The 16541-nt window shown below is 40.3% G+C and overlaps 1 long non-coding RNA gene across 2 annotated transcripts in view; it reads right to left on the bottom strand.

The window, feature by feature from the left end:
- Nucleotides 1-13726, bottom strand: part of LOC109367293 (uncharacterized) — a 114716-nt gene extending 100990 nt beyond the window's left edge. The window contains exon 1 of one of the 2 annotated variants that reach the window (XR_002114292.3): nucleotides 13671-13726. This is a non-coding gene — a long non-coding RNA (uncharacterized LOC109367293). Of the gene's footprint in view, nucleotides 1-9503; nucleotides 9604-13670 lie in introns of those variants that run through there. The other variant, XR_014883015.1, reaches the window with a different exon arrangement.
- Nucleotides 13727-16541: the final 2815 nt, after the last annotated feature.

The raw sequence follows: 16541 nt of genomic DNA, 5'->3' as shown, positions 1-16541 counted from the left end.
ATCTGAGCTTTAGGCCAACTCTCCCCAGCAACAGGAGGTGGCTGCTTTCTCCATAACTATTGAGGTCTGACTTTACCCTCCACTGAAGCCCGTATACTCTATGACTTTAACATACAGGATAATTGGCTCCCAGACTTCTAAGTGGAATAATTTATTGTTGTTGGGAATGGTTGCCATGGTTACAGATAACTACAGCATGCAATTAAATACAGCTGACTTCATAACACCACCCAGCTGCCAGACAGAAGTTCTGGGCTTTCAGTTTTGCTTGGACCTGAGGTTTGGCTTCAAGATCATCTTAGACCAGTCCCAGGACAATACAGCCCTGAAGTATGCATGCTGCACACAGATGCCTTTATTGCTCTTTTATAGCTGCATACTTTTCACACACACCTATTAACTGGAGTAACATTAAGAAGTTTGGAACTAACTTTTTCCTCATGGCTTTAAATAAACACACCTCAGAAACATAAGAGATTTTAGAACAGAGTAGTTACCGCTGCAGATGAAAGTCCCCTTTCAAAAACTTGCTAGAGGGTATTTACTGAACTATATCTGCCATAGAAATAGTTACAGAAGTGGGATTATTTCCCACCACCATCATCATTTCTTCTCTTTCCTTTCCAGCCCAAGAATACCTCCCAAAATATTTGATTTCTCTTGACATCACTGAGGCTCTTGATGCAAGCAACCAAGGGGTACATGTCATAGAATCATTAAGGCTGGAAAAGACCTCTGAGATCATCTAGTGCAAGTATCCACCTATCACCCATATTTCCCCAGTAACCCACGTTCCCTTAGTGCTATATACCATTTCTTGAACACCCCCAAGGACAGTTACTCCATAACCCCCCAGGCAGCTCATTCCATCACCCAATAGCTCTTTTGGAGAAGAGATTTTTCCTAAGTAGTTTCTTATCATTGGGACAGACAAAGAGCAACTGCCTTTCTCTCCCTCAGACAGATTTTTGCACCCTTCTGAGGACAGAGCAAACTAGCTGCACATGTACAGCAGCAGGATCATCTATACTATTGTAATATGCATATAATATATACACATCTTTCCCACCTTCTGTACGAGTCTGCAGAAGTAGGGCAAAAGGCGTCAAAGAGATGAAGCATCACTCCGAGCCTCGGGAGGACCCATCAGCTCCGCTCTGTTGCACAGTTGCCACCAGGGGTCAGCTGGAGCCCGACAAATGCCTGCAGAGCCCGAGCCGATAGAGAGAACATCAAGCCAGGCAGCCGCGAACATGACACTTCCAACTAGCTTGTGTTGGAAACCCAGCAAAAAGAAGAAAAGCCACGAGGTGAAGACAAGCTATTCCTTTTGTGTGTCAGAGGGGTTTCTGCTCTGGCTTCACAGCACAAGTGCTGGTAGCCACGAAGTGCTGCCCAAGTTGCCATCACAAACATACAGCATCTTTCCCAGCAGATTGAAAAAAAATAATAATGTATGTGTATGCATTTCCCCAGAACTTAAGTTGAAGTCCTAATGGCTTGCCGTTCCAAATTTAGAATAGTCTCAAGTATTATCCAGGGTAGTTTGTAAATGCAGAAATAGCTCAGGAAACTGAAACTGCACTCCAATGCTGCAGTTTTACTACCTTGCAACAATACAGAGCAGCTAATGGCTTTGTTAGCAGATAATGTTTATTAGTTTAAATACAGCATGTTCAAATATAGCATTAGCATACCGTAAGAAAATAGCCTTTATCCTCTGACATACTAAAGCAGGCATTACACAGTGTTGTACAGCACAGAACTCATGGGAAAGGTCACTGAAATATTTTCAATGTATTTTCAACAAATCAAGCTTTTTCCAATTTATTTGATGTTTACAGATTGATGTTCCTTCAGTGAAAATCTTGTGCAGACTATTATTTTTGGGGGATACATTGTTCTACTTGCACAGAGTTCAATAAACTCTTATTACATGTGTTTTATATTCCCTTCCAAACTTTATAGCAAGGATTATCCTAGAAACTATTAAATTACATGAGAAGTATGCAGCACCCCAAGAACAACATTTAATCCTTACGATAGTGATATGTATCCAAGGTGTGAGAAACTGAAGAGCCCTGACCTTTCTCTCAAGCAAGGAGGGGGAAAGACAATGAACAAAAACCATGGTCTGTTAGCATTTTTGTGAAGCACAACCCCTCAAGCTGCCATTTGGTTTCCCTCTCAGAAATTTTGCCAAGTCTCCAGCCATAAATATCAGACCACTTTCCAGATTCTTTTTTAGCATTAGTTTAATGGCCAGAACATGGAGGAAATTCAAGCAAAGACTTTTCACATTGAGATCTGAATAGTTTGAACATTTGGCTAGGAGTTCACCTGCAGTTCTCAATATAATGGCAAAGGGAGAGAAAAAAAATAATAAATCAGGGTTAAGTTGTAAATGCTTTGAAAGAAAGGCAAAACAAAAAAAAGACAGAAAGCCAATGATAAAAGAAACCTTTTGGCTCTGGTGATCAGAAAGTATGTGAATGGTAACACATGGAGCAGAACCTCATTTTGAGAAAGCAAGTAGCTTGTTAATGGTGCCTGCCTTGCAATTACAAGTAAAGCAGTAAGCTACTTAGCTGAATAAGCCAAAAACGAGTGACAGAGCAGCAGGACATGGTTCTCCATCTAATCAAGAACTTTGCCATCCCTGTTAGATGTGCAAAGCCTGGAGAGGGGGAATTCAGGGAAAGAAGGGCTGCACTGATCACTAAGCTAAAACTGAGCAGTCTGGTCTGAAGTAGGGACCACTACTAGTGCACTCATACTCAGGGAAAATCTAACAACATTGTTTAGCAAGTTGGAGAGAAGGGCTTGCCTGCGTGGCAAATACCTTTCTGTGCACATGAGCAATGTCAGCCAGTCCCTCAACTCAAATAAAGCCACTTAGTCCTCTTTTCCCACTCTTGCAGATCTCCACTAAAACAAAGGAGCTGGAAGAACAAGCCACTTCCTTTGCCTTTTGCAAAGCAAGTCTATTGCAGTTCATTAGGATCTCTAATAGCTCTACAAGCTTGTATACACTCAGCATTTCATGAATAACAAATTTTTGGCAGCCAACCAATCATGTGAATATTTCAAGGCTTGGCAATATTTCAGCACAACCACCACAGCAAAGGAGGTCATTTTCTCTCTATTCCCTGAAGTGGTAGCTTTACAGCTCAAATTCTTTCAGCTGACCTTTCCATGCATTTGTTTCAAATATTTATCTTTTAAATAACTTGTCAGTCTGTTGCTGCAGTTACAGAAGAAACCCCCAAATGTGGGATAAGGTTCTGGTTATAGCTCGTACTATTACCAAGCACTCCCCTGACAGCCACTGATTAGAAGTGACCAATTAACAGGCATCCTCCAGTATACAGAAGAGACCTAATTAGCCAAGGCAAGGTATGCCTAGGAAACTAATGGCATTTTCCCCTATTTGCACAGGAGATGAAGCCCAGTCAGTATAGTCAGCACAAGTAGCCAAAAGACTCAAGGGGCTGTCAGAAGCAAGATGACTACTTGAGGAGTAGACTAGAAAAAAGTACTTATGAGAGAATTTTCAAGATGAGAAATTGTCTGAATGTAGCACAGCACCTCATTTGGCAGGAATTATCTAGCACGGTTTCACTCACAGAATCACAGCATGGCCAGGGTTGGAAGGGACCTCAAGGATCATGAATCTCCAATCCGCCTGCCACATGCAAGGCCACCAACCTCCCCATTTAATACCAGCCCAGGCTGCCCAATCTGGCCTTGAACACCTCCAGGGACAGGACATCCACAACCTCTCTGGGCAGCTGTTCCAGCACCTCACCACTCTCTCTCTATAAAGAACTTCCCTCGACATCCAACCTAAATCTTCCCTCCCTCAACTTAAAACCATTTCCCCTTGTCCTGCTGTTATCAACCCTTTCAAAGAGTTGATTCCCCTCCTGTCTGTAGGCTCCCTTTAGGTACTGAAAGGCTGCAATGAGGTCACCCCACAGTCTTCTTTTCTCCAGGCTGAACAAGCTCAGCTCCCTCAGCCTGTCTTCATAGGGGAGGTGCTCCAGTCCCCTGATCATCTTTGTGGCTCTCCTCTGGACCCTCTCCAACAGCTCTTCCCTATACTGGGGGCTCCAGATCTGGACACTGTACTCCAGATGGGGCCTCACAAGAGCAGAGCAGAGGGAGACAATCACCTCCCTGTCCCTGCAGGCCACCCCTCTTCCAATGGAAAGCATACAGAGAATGCGTTGAATGAAACAGAATTGAAGTAACTGCTGGATTGCCAAATAAGAACTTAGTCTACTGACTGTGGACATTTTGTAACATATTGAAAAGTAAAACACAGAACCAACTACAACTAAATTTATCATAAAGATAACCTCTAACCAGCTAAGAAATGTGAAAGATCTAGAAAAACAGAACAATGTAGGCCATGCAATAATCTCACTCTTTCCTAAATATCACCTTCTTCTGAAGGCTAAAATCTTTTTAGAAGCTAGTGGTCACAGGACTTCTTTCAGTATCTAGATATCTGCCTCATTCCACCTTTTGGTATCTACATAATAAGTAGCATTGCAGGGCTTGCTCCATTTTGATAAATGCTCTCTAAACACTTGGAAGATAAAGCTCACAGCCCTCCAAATTTGGAAGAGATCAATCCACAGTCATTTCAATGATATTGGGATGACTAGAGACATAATTCAAATGATTCCCAGATGAGAGGCCTGGAGCTTCTAGAAAGACAACAATAGGGTCAAGAAGAGGAAACACTGGGGACAAATACATTTTGGCTGGGTGTGAGAACCCCTACTATGTGCGATTTGTTCTTCTTTTCCTTTGGAGTCCAAGTTTGCAAATTCAATTTGGCTAAACAGGATCAGATTGCTTTCCACTTGAATGAACAAACAGTTATATAATAAGAAACTCATTTGTAGCTTCCATGAAACTATAGGATTGACCAAAATAATTTCATTACTATTGAAACTACTAAAATAGGATTGACTTTTTGCTGCCTTTTGTTTTTTAAGAATAGTAATAAGAGAAACTGTCACTGAAGACTGGAAATTCCCACAGTTGAGAAATTGAAAAACAGAGCAAAATCTTTTCAATGTCATGCCTTGTACGAAAGTATTTAACAGGCTCAAGTTTCTTGAGCATTTTTCTAAATATTGCAGTTTTGTGAAGACCACTGTGAACACAGCTGTGCCAAACCAACAGTTGAGACCATTGTTGGTTATTTTGGCAAAACTGTCTTACAAAAAAGCATGAAAGCCAGCTGGGTTTGAAACTGAAATTCAAACTTTAAAGCTTTGAGAAATTGAGTATATACACAAAAAGGTTTTTTTTTTCCTGCCATATTTGCCCATTTCAATAACAGCCTTTGGAGACCACTCTCAGCACAGAATATATCCAGGCTGCAGGACAAATACACTTCACAAGGAAGGGATTGCCAAACCAATGGATATTGAAGACCCATACCAAGGCTAGAATGTAACAGAATATGATGAAACTCAAGTGTGCAATATGCAGTTTTTTCCCTTTCTAGAAGCATGCTATCAGATGAAGTGCCACCACTGCACTGGTTGGTTGTAGAGTAACTCCTTGAAGTTATCTCTATCATACCTCCGTTGCCTGAATGAAATATGTAAGCACAGTCCATCTGCTTCAGTGCCCCATCCACCAAGGTGATTTTGTGACAACAGTGAAACAGATGTCACATATGTAGAGCTGTGGGTTACAATACTGCTGACAGTCCAGGTGTCCAACATCTTACAGTCGTCTTTATTACAGAACAAGTCACCAACTAGACTTAATAAAAGCCAGTCCTTGTAAGCAAAGAAATGATGCCAATATTTAAAGTGCTAAGGAATAGATGTATTTTAAATGGTAGAGACGAAGAAGAAATTACATTTTACACTGAAGGAAACTGATACTCTGCTGTGATGTTTGATCTGATGAGGAACTACAGCTCCTTCTTGCAAGCTGGCAAAACACTAAACACAAGGAATGCCATGTACAGGCAGCCTTAACTAAGCTATCTTCTCCTAGCTGTAAGGCATTACTTGGCACACAAAAACACATTGGTTACCTCTCCATTTGCACAGAGATATGTAGTAATTCAGACTCACCCAATTTACAAAACAGAAAAAAATAAGCATTAATCGAATGTGTATTTAGGACCACCTTACTCTGTATTGCCTACTGGCTGCTTTCACTTTCAGAACCAGTTCACAGTGTCAACTTGAGCATCCTGCCTACAGACAAACTTAAATCTGGAGCTAACAAGTTCATTAATCATAGTCTGTTACCAAAATAGAGCACAGAGCAAAATTGCAAAAGGGTGTTAGGCAATTAGCAAATAAAAATAATCACATACCTACTGCTTTAGTTTCTAGTCATGAAATTAAATTATGCAATGCATTTTTAGAGCTGATGCAACATCATCTTAAAAGTTTTAAAACTGATGGTATCTTGGAGGCCAACAGATAAGCATTATGTTACTTAAAATTATAGCAGTTCATGACATGTTAAATTGTTCTCTGGCCCTTGGGATCTGCTGAAGCTGATTGCATCAATGGCATTAGCAATTGATAATACACATGCAAAGTTTCAGACTTCTGCAGGATAGCTAGAAAACTAATTTTTCCACCAATTGTCACAAGTCTTCTTACTCGGTATTGCATGTTTTCTCCCCATTCTGCCTATAGAAATTTACAAATGTTACTGTATTTAAAATACCACTGATAGCTGCTGAAATTCAGAGACAAGGTTGCTGATAGTAAAAAAAAAAAAAAGAGCACTTCATGAGACATGCAAATTCACTCACTGCAGCTATACCTAGTTACATCCATCAGAACAGATTTAGCATGTATAGAGAAAGGAGAAGAAATGCAAGGAAAGAAAGAATATCTGGTCTCTGTTAGACAGGTGCATAGCAGAGACAGATGTGGCATCTTCATCTAGTATTAATTTTGATAGCTTTTCAGTTTGCTTATGAGTTCTTGAAGTGATCAGCCTCCAACGTGAGATTCAGGGAACCTGAAGTTTTGCTAAGGAAGGAGGGAGCCCAGGAAAACTGAGTTGAGAGACTGATCACAGTAGTCATCCCTCTGCAGCCTATTCCTTCTTCCGCTATGCTATTACACACTGAAACTCACTAGAAAGACAAGGAAATCCATATACAACATGTTCCAATGCAAGTTATTATCTAATAAGAATGCGTCAAGTTCTGCATTTTATTTCCCTCCCCCATGTAACTACAGTCTACATGGTTAGTACTACTCAATACAAGCAAAGTATAATCATATTTAGAATTTTCCCTTTGATCACCAGTGCATGTCTTTTACATGAGGAAAGTTCATCTGGGTTTGGTTGGTGGTTTTAAGATAGACAGAAAATTATCCTGCAAAATTCCTGCCAAGTTCACACGGAGCCAAGCCAATACTTGCTAAAATTAAATTTATAAGAAGATACAGTTGTTTCATCATTTATTCTCCTCTGGGTTTTGGATAGTAGAACTGATATTCCAAATCTCACATTTCACAATAAGGAACATTTTTGTAGATGTATTGATGAATTTCAGTCCTGAAAATAGACTACTTTAGCTGCAGCTATATTAGCATGAATCTGAGCCTAAGAACTGTCCTAGATATCCCACCCACTCCACATTCACAGCATAGGTCCCTCTGCTATCTCTCACCAGCCTAGAAACAGTCAGAGTGATTACCTGAGAAAAGCTCAGCTATCGTATTTATTCCATGAGACTTCTAACTTCCCTCATGCTTCTTCATAGCACTTTGATGCATGCAATAGCAAAGAAAACTACTGGCTTTCTGCAAAGAGCAGTGAATGACTTGCCCATTTGTACAAAAACACTCTTCATCAATGGAAAAGTAATAGCCACCAGCCATACTGAGACTACCAAAGAGCCTTCACAGGACAGGACACAAGAAAGCTATGTGCCAAAGTCATGAGATACCTATAAAGAGCACAGAAGGCTTCTTATCAACATGTCCTCTGACAGTATTGCCTAAATGATTTCTTCTTTGGAGAAAACCTGACAGTGGCACCCAGTGCTTGGTAACAGAGGAAGGGAGACTTCCAGAAGCAAAGATGCAGTAGTAGAGGCTTCCACAAAAGGTGAGCAGTACAGAACACAAAAGGTACATTTTCCAACAGTAGTGAGCCAAGACAACAGGTAGACCTTATCCTTGACATGATCCCCTGCTCTCCTTATGCAACGGAAGGCTAAAGAAACCACATATCTTTATACCCAGCTCTCAAGCAAAAGCAGAATTTCAAACAAATTACAGCAAGCCTTTCCTCTTCATAGCATTGAGGAACACACCTGTCTGTCTCAGAAGCTGAATACCCTCATCTGCTTTTTTGGCTAATCATTGTTAACTAATTGCAGAATATTATAAGCAGACAGATTATTCTCTTGTTTGTGACAGGATTAGCACTCTGTCCCCTTCGAAAATAATCTATTAACTTTCTTAACTAAAAATAGCTGTACCCTAAGGGTTTTGATTTTTTTCTTCAAGAAGCAGTGCTAAGTGATCCATAATGCAATCTAAATGACCACCTACTAAGATTGAAATCACATGAAATCTTGACCTTAGCTAGAGATGAGATCAACTTACTCCTAAGAAGTTGACACAGCTACTTCAGTACAGTAGTTCCTCAACTACTAACATAGAAAAAAGATTATCTGAAAGCACTTAGTCAAACAAGAAGAAACTGACAGAATGCGTTTGCCAAAATGACTTATCAAACATCAAATTAGCATAGAAAAAGAAATCATAAATACAAAATACAACAGTAAGACACTTTGCCTGAAAAGTAACTGTATTGTAAGAGAGCTGATGGAAACAAAATGGAATGCAATTGTGACATGCAGCTGACAAACTCAAACAGATACTTTTCAAACCAGGTAAAAATCTACTCTGCAGCCTACATGATACAGAAAGATGTAATAGCCTGGGGAAAAGAAACACCAAAAAGAACCCCAACCAATGCTGTGATAATATTCTTTCTAAGCTTTTGACTAATTTACTTAATCTGGAGTTTGAACCCATTTTGAGTTTGTGGTATAGACATGCTAGAGAAAAACATTTGTTCATTTACTGTAGAATTAATCAGAAAAACAAGAAGCAAAGCTTAATGGAAGGCATTTGACACAAGATTCAGTGCAGTGATTTACACAGAAATATGGAGCAATCAGATATCAGACAGTAGAAGACAACTCCCAGTACAGTGCTGTGAATTATATCCTGATCTATTTTATATATTGTAATGCTTTCAGAAACATGAGCCCTTCTTGACATCGCACCTGAAACTAATCAGGTCACTTGAACAACAAGCAGCAACATTCAAAGCAGTCAAGAGCAGAATACAATTTAGCTTGCCAGTTATTCTGTTCACAAAGAAGCAAAATTGCTTCAGACATGTTCTCAGTGATACCAAGCAAAGTACCTGCAGGTAGGCCAGTAGTCTTGTACAGAAAGAAGAATGGAACTCACCCAACTGGAGAAGGGGCTCTCTGGCTCTGCAGCACCCCTCAGGAAGCAGCCTAGGTGCAAGAGATGCTCTCTCTTTGGTGGCTGGCACTCATATGAGCCCAGGGTGACTCCAACCTGGCTCTTCTGATCCCTGAGAGCACAGGTGCAAACAATTTGCCTGTGCTCCCTCAGCCAGCCACACCCCTTCACCAGGTGTTCAATCACCAGTTCAAGCCCTGAACAAACAGTTCCCCTACATAACTATCCCCAGCTGTTCAAAAACAGAGCAAGCCATCACTAACACTGCATATTTTGGCAACAATACCAAAATATCAAAGAATAAAGGCTTACTACACAACATCAGCCTCCCTTTAGACACACAAGAAGTTGTAGACATGACAATGATACTTGGCTTTTATGAATCACTGACATGTTTTGAAGAAGCATCTTCTACTAACAAAAAAAATAGTCTTTGCCCCACAAAAAGGTGGCCTGAAGATGGTAAGGTAAAATAAATAGTGAATTTACAATCACTCCTTTGCAAGAGGACCTGGATGGCCCTTGCCTCATACTTCATTCATTGCTTGAGTTGGGCAGCACCTATTCTAAAAGGTGCCTTAAATGCAGTGAACAATTGTATACAGTTTTCTCAAAACCTATTTCAAGTTTCCCATCTCAGATTGATAAAGTTATTTTAAGGAAATGCTCTTGGAGTCTGCTCAGCCCCAGGCCCTTCCCTTACAGGGAGGGCTTCCCAGCACAAAGGAAACCAGCAGAAACACTGTCTGCATATCTGATTCAAAGTGACTTTTTTTTTTTTGAGATCTGGTCATAATTGGCACTGTCTTGTACAGAGCAAACATAAGAGGGACAAATGCTGTTTTGTCCTTTTATCACAGATAATCACTTATCTTAGCAAGAATCTTCTACTAGACATAGTACTTGAATTTATTATAGTAGCCAATGCACTTTCACTATGAAAAGCAACATTACCTTTTACCAGGTAACTGAGTGTGGAAAATTACCTATGTTTAAAAAGGGAAACAGAGGATAAGTGACTTGACTACAGTGACATAAGAAGTCCTCAGGGAGAAGGTGATCAAGTCCTAGGTCCTAACATAACACTTTAAGCCTCAGACAGGCTTTTCCCTTTGTATGCTCTAAGTATTCCACATGCCCAAGGATGGTATGTGTCCTGCCAATTTTAATCAGCTACTTAATATATTGATGTCACAATTCAAGAAAGGGAGCTTCTACTTTAGTTCCTTTTTTTATTGTGCTGAGTTCTCAGTTGATTAGAAATTAATTTTTAGTCTCCTTAACTTTTATGTCAAATACACATGATGGCCAACTCCTGGGATAAGGTCATTTCTATCTGCCTATCCCTCCCCCTCTCACCTTTTTCCTCTCAGGTATTTATAGGGCATCAATCTCAGCAGTATCTAGGCACAAACTGTCACCTGACTAATGGCCTATGGCTTTCAGATACCACAGTAACATAAAGACATCAGAACACACCTCTGTCACTGCAGCAATGCAGAGTATTTAACACATGGCACCCGTGCCAACAAAGCATGCTGCCTTCCACACAAGGTCAAGACAAGCTACATCAGACCTCCCAAGCCTTGCACCTTAGAGATTCAACATGGGAGTTAAAACAATTTCTCTACAAAGTAGAAATAAGTAAATTATTCACAGCCTAAGTGGTTTTCCTGCAGAGGAGAAAACACACCCAGGCCAATCAAGGGTTCTACTAGCAGTGAGAATCAGCTCCATAAAAGCACACAGCAGCACACAAGAAGCTTGCATTACAGCCTCTGCATTTAATTGAGCTGTGCATCCTCCTCCCACCAAACAAGGGTGCAGCCAGGCCACAGGTGTGACTCAAGAGAGCAAGCTGTCTTCTGCACAAGCTGATCTGTTCAACAATGTACAAGACAGGGCTCCACCAGTAAGCAACCCCACCCCTCTTCACTACCCTCCTATTTAAGAATGGAAGGAGTATGAATGGCTCTGAACTGAATCAAGACATCTACATATATATATAATAAGAGTGGGGGATGGGAATAGATAACAGCAGGATTCTAACCACTCCTCTAAATAAATAAAACATAGGCACCCCTTACAAAATGGATAAAAAACTATTTCAGACTTCAGCTGGAAGCAGGCATGTGCACTGAAATACTCAAGCATGGTAATCACAGTATAATCAGTATTCTTATCTGCATTACAAGCTGATCTTGCATTCATTAGACTAAATCTCATGCTTAGCCTGTGAGTTTATGCAGTTCTCCAATATATTCAATTTCTCTTGATCCATCTGTTGGCATGTTTCAGCTATTTAGAAAGTATGGATGGCTATACAAGGATCTGAACAAAGAGGTTGGATTTCCTCATCCTCATGGGGAATCAGATTAAAAATCTGCTTTATTACCATGCCTTTTTTTCCCCACTTGTCTTGGTGTGAGTATGCACCATATGAAGTACAAGTGTGAGCAGCTTTGCATGTACCTTCTGCTTTTTACTAAGTTGTTTGTCCTAGTGACTTCAGTATAGCATCCAGTTTGAGTTGCGAGAAGTGTAACACCTTACCCTGTCTGTGATATATACTCTTTTCCAGCTATGATTATCCTGGAAAGATCAATTTATTAATACCATCAGTCTCTCCCCATTCTGTTTCACCATCAGATTTCTTTTTATTTGAAGTTATAGGATAGTTGTGTCTTATGAGTTATGTGTTGTTATGATTTTGTCAGATCTAGGATGCATGCTGGACAGCCACTTCTTCCCACACAAAGAAGCTTAGAATATGAATTACAGACAGCATCAGCATCTTCCTGTCCCCTCTTCCCCTCCCTTTTGCAGGCATATTAGTGCAGAGCCATGGCTTTTCACTGAGCTGTGGCTTTCCTTTGAGAAGCTCAGACACCGCTGCACATAAGACAGGGTATCAGCCAGCTTTGCTATCACCTCTACACTCACATACACTTACAGGTTTCCTACTTAGAGAATCATTTCCTGAGGAAACAATTGCAGCTTCCTAAAGACAATGTCCCGGCACAAAATTTTTTCTATGTTCAAACACTCACCAGAAACTTGTCAAGTCACCTCTACTACTATTCACCCTGCAGGTAAATGTCACATTGCTTAGCCTGTTGTGAGGAAACAGAGGTGGGGAGAGAGAAAAATAAGGAATACAGCTTGGAAGAAGCTGGTCAGCAACACCACAGTTGCTTGAATTCAGAGGCTGATCTGCTCAGCAAGGCTACCTACTTTAAACTTTTATGTGAATGTGTAACCTATGCTGCCTGTAATGGAAGAGACAACTAGTTTTGCTTTCCTCTCCTCTCATGGATTCAGCACACCCTGCAGCAGTGTAGTGGACTGCCCAAATAGTTTTGTATGAGAAAAGACTCACTGCTCTCTAGGAGCTGCCCTTGCACCTCAGCAGTTCTCCTTGCTCCTCCCACACTCCTGGACCTTGTAGCATTCCCAGAGCACAGGAACAGTTTGCCATTTATGACAGCAAGACCCATACAGGAGTACTATGCTACAATTTGGGCACAGAAAGCTACCCCTCTACATCACCATTGCATAACATCACACCTTAGAGAGGTATCAGCACTAACACAAGATAGCCTTGTATATGTAGTTTTACAAGTGAGATGCTTTAGAGCCAACTGATAAAATTCCTTCCCATAACTACACTTCAGGAATTCCTTATCTATCCATCTTCCTTATCAAATTCATTCCACCCAGACACATCAGTTTAGGACCCTTTTTAAACTGAGATATGAATACCAAAAGTAGTTGAAAGCAGTCTCCAGTCAAAAAATTGAAGTCACAGCTTTAACTGTGAAAGGGCTACAGAACAAGCTTCAATAGTTTCTACATCTAGAAAAATAATCTTGTTCTACACAAATAAACATGGAACTATTTTCAAAGCATATTGGAAATACAATAAAGGACAAAGTTTTTATCTTACTTTTATAATTTAAGATGCTTCAACTCCCTAAAAGAGACTCCAATTATCATTTGTGAAATACTTCACACAATTAGTTCAATTGATCTTAAAAATTTTCCAAACCACTACACAACAATCAAACAAGAAAACATTAAACCCTTACTATTTACTTCAGGAAAACTTAAAAAGAAAAAGATTAAAAGCTGTCACCCAACCAAACTTACCTACTCAATCTTCTATCCAGCAGCCACACACTCTCTCCAGATATTGAAATACCTCCCCCACCAAGAGAGCCCTACCCAGCTTCACTGCTGTTACTTACGAACTCCACATTATTGCATCACTGAAATCAGGTGAGATCGCCAGGTGACTCAACAGTGCTCACTAAGGAGGAAACAGACTCACCTCAAAACACAGTCTCTTTTTGTCTACTGCTAAGGAATAAGAGTTTGGAGAGAAATAAAGAACGCAATCTTTGTTATACATGTACTGAGAGCTACTTTCCATGGAACTGGCTTCTTTTCCTTCTGCAATTTCAGCCCAGGATATCAGCTGGGCTAAGATACTTGGTGACGTTATTCATGGTCTAGAGCAATCATCTCCTGCTGACAGCACTTCTCCTTCTTATTTTCATGTTAACACCATCTAGTGTGTTAATACTCCCAAGCACACAGAATGTGTCTGTTGACAAGTTTCTGAAATCTATCTGAATAAGCCAATAGTAAATCATTTTTAGAGGGCAACTGTTCTCTATGCTCTCTCAATGACTCCTACTAATGTTACATATTTTTTATTTTATTAAATATCAATATTAAATATAATTAATATAATATCACAGATAAAATTGGGGGTATTGATTGATGCTCGGTTGAACACGAGCCAGCAGTGTGCCTGGCTGGCCAAGAAGGCCAATGGCATCCTGGCTTGTATCAAAAATGGTTGCCAGCAGGAACAGGGAAGTGATTGTCCCCCTGTACTAAGCTCTGATGAGGCCATACCTTGAGTACTTTGTCCAGTTTTGGGCCCCTCGCTGCAAGAAAGACATTGAGGCTCTGGAGAGGATTCAAAGACGGGCAACAAAACTGGTGAGGGGTCTGGAGTACAGGCCTTGTGAGGAGTGGCTGAAGGAGCTGGGATTGTTCAGTCTGGAGAAGAGGAGGCTCAGGGGAGACCTTACTGCTCTCTGTAACTACCTGAAGGGAGGTTGTAGTGAGCTGGGGGTCGGCCTTTTCTCTCGTGTAACTGGTGATAGAACTTGAGGGCATGGCTTGAAGCTGTGCCAGGGGAGATTTAGGCTGGACATTAGGAAATACTGCTTTTCTGAAAGAGTGACCAGGCACTGGAATGGGCTGCCCAGAGAGGTTGTGGAGTCTCCTTCTCTGGAGATATTCAAGTCTCACCTGGACGCCTACCTGTGCGACCTGGTGTAGGGAACCTGCTTTGGCAGGAGGGTTGGTCTCGATGATTTCTAGAGGTCCCTTCCAACCCCTACAATTCTGTCATTCTGTGATTCTGTGATTCTCTGAGTTTGTGTTGAGGGATATGGTTTAGTGAAAACTATTGGTGATAGGTGGATGGTTGAACAGGATGATCTTGAAGGTCTTTTGCAACCTTGGTGATTCTGTGATTCTGTGAAAATAATCATATAGCTTTCAATACACAATTCTGTAATTTGTATTTCTATAATGTTGTAGTTTTCTATTTTCTTTGTGTTATGTAATCTCAAACTTCCACTTGGATTTTTTTTTCCCCCCAAATAAGTCCTGATAGTTTTCCTGCCCTTGAGATAATTAAATTGAATATTTTTTTCCAGTCCAAGTGTTTTCACTGACCTGTGCCCTTACTTTCTCAGTTTTTTCTGTCTGAAATCCCAAACCTGTTATAATTCAATTCTATTTAATTTAGATCAAATCAACACATGATGGCTTGATCCAAAATTACTTCCAACTGTGATAATTCAGTTGTTTTTCACTGACCTCATTCAATTCCCGGGCAGACTAGGTAATCATGTATGATTAGGTATCACCTACATGATTATAGCTTTCATAAATATTATCTTACAAGAGGCTGTTCTCTGACAGTCCTGCCATCTTAATAAAAGTTCTGTTGATGATATACAATGAAGATGGAAATAAATTCCAACGTTTTTACTAGTTCACTCTTCTACTTTTCTAGGAACTCAGTGGTAGTAAAACCTCAGGTTTTGTTATAAAACTGTATGCATATGTTTTACAGCATATAATACAAACTGTCTGATAAGAAATCTTTCAGGAAAGATTTCTGTAATATACTTCAGCTCTACATTGGTTCTGAACTTGCTTATCTGTGCATTTAAGGGAATTAATCTGAATACTTGTCCTACACATTTGAGTCTTATGGTGAAGTGACTTAAAGGTCTAAGAAGATGCAGTCTGGAACTGTCAATGAGTCATCAAGTCTAATACTTGATGTTACATCAAATTAGACTTCTTTCTTAACCTCATCACTTACTTTCACAAAGTATATAAAAATCTTATTGATCTTTGGAAGCTCTATCTCTGACATCTCCCAGTGAGAACACCATCTGGGAACAAGACAAAAACTAAATTGTTTCCATCTTTACATGTTCCATAGGAGAAGAAACAAAACAAACCAATCTGTATGGGACAGAATATTGTAATACAAACTGCTTTCATGAGGCCCCTTTGGAATCTAGTCTATATTAGAATCCCAGTGATATGAACAGCTGTACAGCAATTGATCTCTTATTGTCATCAAAAGTCAGAGGTGAAAAGAAAGCCAAGCACGGAGGATAGCTAATGGGAACTCTGTGTGGCACTGAGATAGTGCTAGAGAAATTGTGGTTTCTACTTGTAGTTTTATTTCTGCTGTTCACATAGAAAGTATTCCTCAATCACTCCCTTATGGCTCTTCTGTACAGTTTGTTTCCCAGTCTCTCACTTCCAGCTGCTAGACATATGTAGTAACTAACACAAATGCTGTTAAAATGCACTTTGCATGCATGAAGCGGGCATAATGATACTTGGACTTGTTTTCAGCTGGGCTCTGACTTCGTATGTGCACAAGTAACCATGCAAGCCATGTTCTCAGAGCAG

This window comes from Meleagris gallopavo, chromosome 4, assembly GCF_905368555.1.
Source record: "Meleagris gallopavo chromosome 4, MGAL_WU_HG_1.1, whole genome shotgun sequence".
NCBI lineage: Eukaryota > Metazoa > Chordata > Aves > Galliformes > Phasianidae > Meleagris > Meleagris gallopavo.
The sequence above is the reverse complement of the archived record's forward strand: the minus strand, read 5'-3'. Positions and strand labels throughout refer to the sequence as shown.